Source organism: Rutidosis leptorrhynchoides, chromosome 6 (genome assembly GCF_046630445.1).
Source record: "Rutidosis leptorrhynchoides isolate AG116_Rl617_1_P2 chromosome 6, CSIRO_AGI_Rlap_v1, whole genome shotgun sequence".
Classification (NCBI taxonomy): Eukaryota; Viridiplantae; Streptophyta; class Magnoliopsida; order Asterales; family Asteraceae; genus Rutidosis; species Rutidosis leptorrhynchoides.
The window spans coordinates 229404727-229412679 of NC_092338.1; positions in this window are offsets into that span (position 1 = coordinate 229404727).

Here is a 7953-nt window from a genome sequence, read left to right on the forward strand (position 1 = left end):
ACCCCGCCCATCGTGTCCGATCGAGTGTATATGGTAATTTATAGGGACGCCCAATTGTAAATCTTTATATTAACATTAACAAACTATCATTTAGTTAAACAAATATAAAGCCCATTAATAGCCCATAGTCTAATTTCTACAAGTGTCGTTCTTTTGTCCAAACCCAAATTATGGTACAACGCCCAATTACCCAATTTTAGTGATTAGCCCAACATCATGATTACTTCGTTTTAAATAAGCATAATAATAACTTAGCTACGAGACATTAATGTAAAAAGGTTGAACATAACTTACAATGATTAAAAATAGCGTAGCGTTACACGGACAGAATTTCGACTTACACCCTTACAATATTCGCTAAATATATATTTTACGTATATATGGAGAGAAGAGAAAGATAGATGGATATTTTTGGTGCACCAAAGCTCGATTTTTATAGGCATGTGGGCTGGAACTAGGGCTCATGCGATCGCATGGTTTTATGCCTTCCAGGCCATGCGATCGCATGGCCAGCTGGGGAGGCTCATATTTGGTTGTTTTCTTCTGCCGACGGTTTTATAATATATTAAATAATTATAAGAATTATTTAAATATTATATTATATTTATGTGCATAGTTGACTTGTAATTTTTAGTCCGTTGCGTCGAGCGTTGAGAGTTGACTCATGTCCCGGTTCCAGATTTTCGAACGTCCTTGCGTATAATTTAATATCTTGTACTTTGCGTTTTGAATCTTGTACTCTTGTAATTTCGAGACGTTTCTTATCAATAATTGGAACCTCTTTGATTGTATTTTGTACTTTTGAGCTTTTTGGTCGTTTGCGTCTTCAATTCGTCGAATCTGTCTTTTGTCTTCACCTTTTATTATTTAAACGAATATCACTTGTAAATAGAACAATTGCAACTAAAAGCTTGTCTTTCTTGAGGAATAATGCTATAAAATATATGTTCGTTTTTAGCATTATCACTGGTTATGCTGCTGGTGCTGCTGCTATTGTTCGTAGGTTTCGCACCAGATTTTCCAGAGCCACTACTCGAGCGCGAAGCTCGTTGACTTCTTCTATTATTCCGGGATGATTGGTGGTTGGAACAAGGGGGTGAATAAGATCTAGAATCTTCGATATTATATATTCGTGATGAAATGTCCCGTTCTTATTGATTAAAAACGTTCCATATTAATTGATTTCGTTGCGAGGTTTTGACCTCTATATGAGACGTTTTTCAAAGTCTGCATTCATTTTAAAACAAACCATAACCTTTAATTCATCAATAAAGGTTTAAAAAGCTTTACGTAGATTATCAAATAATGATAATCTAAAATATCCTGTTTACACACGACCATTACATAATGGTTTACAATACAAATATGTTACAACAAAATAAGTTTCTTGAATGCAGTTTTTACACAATATCATACAAGCATGGACTCCAAATCTCGTCCTTATTTAAGTATGCGACAGCGGAAGCTCTTAATAATCACCTGAGAATAAACATGCTTAAAACGTCAACAAAAATGTTGGTGAGTTATAGGTTTAACCTATATATATCAAATCATAATAATAGACCACAAGATTTCATATTTCAATACACATCCCATACATAGAGATAAAAATCATTCATATGGTGAACACCTGGTAACCGACATTAACAAGATGCATATATAAGAATATCCCCATCATTCCGGGACACCCTTCGGATATGATATAAATTTCGAAGTACTAAAGCATCCGGTACTTTGGATGGGGTTTGTTAGGCCCAATAGATCTATCTTTAGGATTCACGTCAATTAGGGTGTCTGTTCCCTAATTCTTAGATTACCAGACTTAATAAAAAGGGGCATATTCGATTTAGATAATTCAACCATAGAATGTAGTTTCACGTACTTGTGTCTATTTTGTAAATCATTTATAAAACCTGCATGTATTCTCATCCCAAAAATATTAGATTTTAAAAGTGGGACTATAACTCACTTTCACAGATTTTTACTTCGTCGGGAAGTAAGACTTGGCCACTGGTTGATTCACGAACCTATAACAATATATACATATATATCAAAGTATGTTCAAAATATATTTACAACACTTTTAATATATTTTGATGTTTTAAGTTTATTAAGTCAGCTGTCCTCGTTAGTAACCTACAACTAGTTGTCCACAGTTAGATGTACAGAAATAAATCGATAAATATTATCTTGAATCAATCCACGACCCAGTGTATACGTATCTCAGTATTGATCACAACTCAAACTATATATATTTTGGAATCAACCTCAACCCTGTATAGCTAACTCCAACATTCACATATAGAGTGTCTATGGTTGTTCCGAAATATATATAGATGTGTCGAAATGATAGGTCGAAACATTGTATACGTGTCTATGGTATCTCAAGATTACATAATATACAATACAAGTTGATTAAGTTATGGTTGGAATAGATTTGTTACCAATTTTCACGTAGCTAAAATGAGAAAAATTATCCAATCTTCTTCATTTTAAATCTGTTTTGAGTGAATCAAATTGCTATGGTTTCATATTGAACTTTATTTTATGAATCTAAACAGAAAAAGTATAGGTTTATAGTCGGAAAAATAAGTTACAAGTCGTTTTTGTAAAGGTAGTCATTTCAGTCGAAAGAACGATGTCTAGATGACCATTTTAGAAAACATACTTCCACTTTGAGTTTAACCATAATTTTTAGATATAGTTTCATGTTCATAATAAAAATCATTTTCTCAGAATAACAACTTTTAAATCACAGTTTATCATAGTTTTTAATTAACTAACCCAAAACAGCCCGCGGTGTTACTACGACGGCGTAAGTCCGGTTTTACGGTGTTTTTCGTGTTTCCAGGTTTTAAATCATTAAGTTAGCATATCATATAGATATAGAACATGTGTTTAGTTGATTTTAAAAGTCAAGTTAGAAGGATTAACTTTTGTTTGCGAACAAGTTTAGAATTAACTAAACTATGTTCTAGTGATTACAAGTTTAAACCTTCGAATAAGATAGCTTTATATGTATGAATCGAATGATGTTATGAACATCATTACTACCTTAAGTTCCTTGGATAAACCTACTGGAAAAGAGAAAAATGGATCTAGCTTCAATGGATCCTTGGATGGCTCGAAGTTCTTGAAGCAGAATCATGACACGAAAACAAGTTCAAGTAAGATCATCACTTGAAATAAGATTGTTATAGTTATAGAAATTGAACCAAAGTTTGAATATGATTATTACCTTGTATTAGAATGATAACCTACTGTAAGAAACAAAGATTTCTTGAGGTTGGATGATCACCTTACAAGATTGGAAGTGAGCTAGCAAACTTGAAAGTATTCTTGATTTTATGAAACTAGAACTTTTGGAATTTATGAAGAACACTTAGAACTTGAAGATAGAACTTGAGAGAGATCAATTAGATGAAGAAAATTGAATAATGAAAGTGTTTGTAGGTGTTTTTGGTCGTTGGTGTATGGATTAGATATAAAGGATATGTAATTTTGTTTTCATGTAAATAAGTCATGAATGATTACTCATATTTTTGTAATTTTATGAGATATTTCATGCTAGTTGCCAAATGATGGTTCCCACATGTGTTAGGTGACTCACATGGGCTGCTAAGAGCTGATCATTGGAGTGTATATACCAATAGTACATACATCTAAAAGCTGTGTATTGTACGAGTACGAATACGGGTGCATACGAGTAGAATTGTTGATGAAACTGAACGAGGATGTAATTGTAAGCATTTTTGTTAAGTAGAAGTATTTTGATAAGTGTATTGAAGTCTTTCAAAAGTGTATAAATACATATTAAAACACTACATGTATATACATTTTAACTGAGTCGTTAAGTCATCGTTAGTCGTTAAATGTAAGTGTTGTTTTGAAACCTTTAGGTTAATGATCTTGTTAAATGTTGTTAACCCAATGCTTATAATATCAAATGAGATTTTAAATTATTATATTATCATGATATTATCATGTATGAATATCTCTTAATATGATATATATACATTAAATGTCTTTACAACGATAATCGTTACATATATGTCTCGTTTAAAAATCATTAAGTTAGTAGTCTTGTTTTTACATATGTAGTTCATTGTTAATATACTTAATAATATGTTTATTTATCATAGTATCATGTTAACTATATATATATATATCCATATATATGTCATCATATAGTTTTTACAAGTTTTAACGTTCGTGAATCACCGGTCAACTTGGGTGGTCAATTGTCTATATGAAACATATTTCAATTAATCAAGTCTTAACAAGTTTGATTGCTTAACATGTTGGAAATATTTAATCATGTAAATATCAATCTCAATTAATATATATAAACATGGAAAAGTTCGGGTCACTACAGTACCTACCCGTTAAATAAATTTCGTCCCGAAATTTTAAGCTGTTGAAGGTGTTGACGAATCTTCTGGAAATAGATTGCGGTATTTCTTCTTCATTTGATCTTCACGCTCCCAGGTGAACTCGGGTCCTCTACGAGCATTCCATCGAACCTTAACAATTGGTATCTTGTTTTGCTTAAGTCTTTTAACCTCACGATCCATTATTTCGACGGGTTCTTCGATGAATTGAAGTTTTTCGTTGATTTGGATTTCATCTAACGGAATAGTGAGATCTTCTTTAGCAAAACATTTCTTCAAATTCGAGACGTGGAAAGTGTTATGTACAGCCGCGAGTTGTTGAGGTAACTCAAGTCGGTAAGCTACTGGTCCGACACGATCAATAATCTTGAATGGTCCAATATACCTTGGATTTAATTTCCCTCGTTTACCAAATCGAACAACGCCTTTCCAAGGTGCAACTTTAAGCATGACCATCTCTCCAATTTCAAATTCTATATCTTTTCTTTTAATGTCAGCGTAGCTCTTTTGTCGACTTTGGGCGGTTTTCAACCGTTGTTGAATTTGGATGATCTTCTCGGTATTTTCTTGTATAATCTCCGGACCCGTAATCTGTCTATCCCCACTTCACTCCAACAAATCGGAGACCTGCACTTTCTACCATAAAGTGCTTCAAACGGCGCCATCTCAATGCTTGAATGGTAGCTGTTGTTGTAGGAAAATTCTGCTAACAGTAGATGTCGATCCCAACTGTTTCCGAAATCAATAACACATGCTCGTAGCATGTCTTCAAGCGTTTGTATCGTCCTTTTTCTCTGCCCATCAGTTTGTGGATGATAGGCAGTACTCATGTCTAGACGAGTTCCTAATGCTTGCTGTAATGTCTGCCAGAATCTTGAAATAAATTTGCCATCCCTATCAGAGATAATAGAGATTGGTATTCCATGTCTGGAGATGACTTCCTTCAAATACAGTCGTGCTAACTTCTCCGTCTTGTCATCTTCTCTTATTGGCAGGAAGTGTGCTGATTTGGTGAGATGATCAACTATTACCCAAATAGTATCAAAACCACTTGCAGTCCTTGGCAATTTAGTGATGAAATCCATGGTAATGTTTTCCCATTTCCATTCTGGGATTTCAGGTTGTTGAAGTAGACCTGATGGTTTCTGATGCTCAGCTTTGACCTTAGAACACGTCAAACATTCTCCTACGTATTTAGCAATATCGGCTTTCATACCCGGCCACCAAAAATGTTTCTTGAGATCCTTGTACATCTTCCCCGTTCCAGGATGTATTGAGTATCTGGTTTTATGAGCTTCTCTAAGTACCATTTCTCTCATATCTCCAAATTTTGGTACCCAAATCCTTTCAGCCCTATACCGGTTTCCGTCTTTCCGAATATTAAGATGCTTCTCCGATCCTTTGGGTATTTCATCCTTTAAATTTCCCTCTTTTAAAACTCCTTGTTGAGCCTCCTTTATTTGAGTAGTAAGGTTATTATGAATCATTATATTCATAGATTTTACTCGAATGGGTTCTCTGTCCTTCCTGCTCAAGGCATCGGCTACCACATTTGCCTTCCCCGGGTGGTAACGAATCTCAAAGTCGTAATCATTCAATAATTCAATCCACCTACGCTGCCTCATATTCAGTTGTTTCTGATTAAATATGTGTTGAAGACTTTTGTGGTCGGTATATATAATACTTTTGACCCCATATAAGTAGTGCCTCCAAGTCTTTAATGCAAAAACAACCGCGCCTAATTCCAAATCATGCGTTGTATAATTTTGTTCGTGAATCTTCAATTGTCTAGACGCATAAGCAATCACCTTCGTTCGTTGCATTAATACACAACCGAGACCTTGCTTTGATGCGTCACAATAAATCACAAAATCATCATTCCCTTCAGGAAATGACAATATAGGTGCCGTAGTTAGCTTTTTCTTCAATAACTGAAACGCTTTCTCTTGTTCATCATTCCATTCAAATTTCTTCCCTTTATGCGTTAATGCAGTCAAGGGTTTTACAATTCTGGAAAAGTCTTGGATGAACCTTCTGTAGTAACCAGCTAGTCCTAAAAACTGGCGTATGTGTTTCGGAGTTTTCGGGGTTTCCCACTTTTCAACAGTTTCTATCTTTGCCGGATCCACCTTAATACCTTCTTTGTTCACTATGTGACCGAGGAATTGAACTTCTTCCAACCAAAATGCACACTTTGAAAACTTAGCGTACAATTCTTCCTTCCTCAATACTTCTAACACCTTTCTCAAATTTTCACCGTGTTCTTGGTCATTCTTTGAGTAAATAAGTATGTCATCAATGAAAACAATGACAAACTTGTCAAGGTATGGTCCACACACTCGGTTCATAAGGTCCATGAACACAGCTGGTGCATTAGTTAAACCAAACGGCATGACCATAAACTCGTAATGACCGTAACGTGTTCTGAAAGCAGTCTTTGGAATATCATCTTCTTTCACCCGCATTTGATGATACCCGGAACGTAAGTCAATCTTTGAATAAACAGACGAGCCTTGTAGTTGATTAAATAAGTCGTCGATTCTCGGTATTGGGTAGCGGTTCTTGATGGTAAGTTTGTTCAACTCTCGGTAGTCGATACACAACCTGAATGTACCATCTTTCTTCTTGACAAACAAAACAGGAGCTCCCCACGGTGATGTGCTTGGTCGAATGAAACCACGCTCTAAAAGTTCTTGTAATTGGCTTTGCAGTTCTTTCATTTCGCTGGGTGCGAGTCTGTAAGGAGCACGAGCTATTGGTGCAGCTCCTGGTACAAGATCTATTTGAAATTCAACTGATCGATGTGGGGGTAATCCCGGTAATTCTTTCGGAAATACATCAGGAAATTCTTTTGTAATGGGAACATCATTGATGCTCTTTTCTTCAGTTTGTACTTTCTCGACGTGTGCTAGAATAGCATAGCAACCTTTTCTTATTAGTTTTTGTGCCTTCAAATTACTAATAAGATGTAGCTTCGTGTTGCCCTTTTCTCCGTACACCATTAAGGGTTTTCCTTTTTCTCGTATAATGCGAATTGCATTTTTGTAACAGACGATCTCTGCTTTCACTTCTTTCAACCAGTCCATACCGATTATCACATCAAAACTCCCTAACTCTACTGGTATCAAATCAATCTTAAATGTTTCGCTAACCAGTTTAATTTCTCGATTCCGACATATATTATCTGCTGAAATTAATTTACCATTTGCTAATTCGAGTAAAAATTTACTATCCAAAGGCGTCAATGGACAACTTAATTTAGCACAAAAATCTCTACTCATATAGCTTCTATCCGCACCCGAATCAAATAAAACGTAAGCAGATTTATTGTCAATAAGAAACGTACCCGTAACAAGCTCCGGGTCTTCCTGTGCCTCTGCCGCATTAATATTGAAAACTCTTCCGCGGCCTTGTCCATTCGTGTTCTCCTGGTTCGGGCAATTTCTAATAATGTGGCCCGGTTTTCCACATTTATAACAAACTACATTGGCATAACTTGCTCTGACACTACTTGCTCCGCCATTACTCGTTCCGACACCATTTGTTCCTTTCGTTCTGTTAA